This window comes from Phoca vitulina, unplaced genomic scaffold, assembly GCF_004348235.1.
Source record: "Phoca vitulina isolate PV1807 unplaced genomic scaffold, GSC_HSeal_1.0 scaffold40, whole genome shotgun sequence".
In the NCBI taxonomy this organism is placed as follows: domain Eukaryota; kingdom Metazoa; phylum Chordata; class Mammalia; order Carnivora; family Phocidae; genus Phoca; species Phoca vitulina.
Genome location: NW_022589743.1, coordinates 20756403 through 20757214, shown reverse-complemented (window position 1 = coordinate 20757214; position 812 = coordinate 20756403). Strand labels below are relative to the sequence as shown.

At 48.0% G+C, this 812-nt stretch overlaps 1 non-coding gene across 1 annotated transcript; it reads right to left on the bottom strand.

Annotated features, from left to right (window-relative positions):
• Positions 1 to 273: 273 nt before the first annotated feature.
• Positions 274 to 487, bottom strand: LOC116647759. Its single transcript, XR_004302368.1, has one exon. It is a non-coding gene; the product is annotated as a small nucleolar RNA U3 (small nucleolar RNA).
• Positions 488 to 812: the final 325 nt, after the last annotated feature.

Below are 812 nucleotides of genomic sequence, written 5' to 3'. Positions count from 1 at the left end.
CCCCAGCATCAGCATAACCCCAAACATTTTGGAAATGCAAATTTTGGGGTCCATTGCCAACCTATTGAAGCAGAACCTGTGGGGACAGGGCCCTGAAAGCTCTCTCCCATGTTCCTAATGCATATTCAAGGTGTTTCTGACATGTGCTCAAGTTTCATCTTTTCTAGGGACTAATAGTTTGAATAGTACTGCTCTTTTGGCTGTCCTACATTGTTCTCACCCCTCGCTGTAGATGATGGCGTGTCAGCCTTTATCCTCCCCTATCCCCCGAAAACTACTCAGATGGTGTCCCTTGTCTCCTAGTTTCCCAAAGGAGGAGAAGAATGATCATCAATGACAAAGGGCAGCTGCAAAAGCCATGCCCAGAGCCAGCTTCATGCTCAGAAAGGGACATTGCACCTCTTCTTCATGGTTTTGGGTACTCTACATGTTCAGAGAAACTTCTCTAGTAATGAACTGTAGAAATGATCCCTGACAGTATAGTCTTTGGAATGTCAGCTTTTAAATTCAGAATCCTTGTTAGTGCTTTCAGGCATGCTCAACATGCAGTAGTTAGGAAAAGAGTTCTCGTCGACTGGTCCTTGTGTAAGGCTTCACCTCCATCCAATATGCTTTGCAAGATGGTGCTGTGGTATGGGCGCCTGGGTGGCTCAGTTGTTAAGCGTCTGCCTTCGGCTCAGGTCATGATCCCAGGGTCCTGGGATCGAGTCCCACATCGGGTTCCCTGCTCAGCGGGAAGCCTGCTTCTCCCTCTCCCACTCCCCCTGCTTGTGTTCCCTCTCTGGCTGTGTCTCTCTCTGTCAAATAAATAA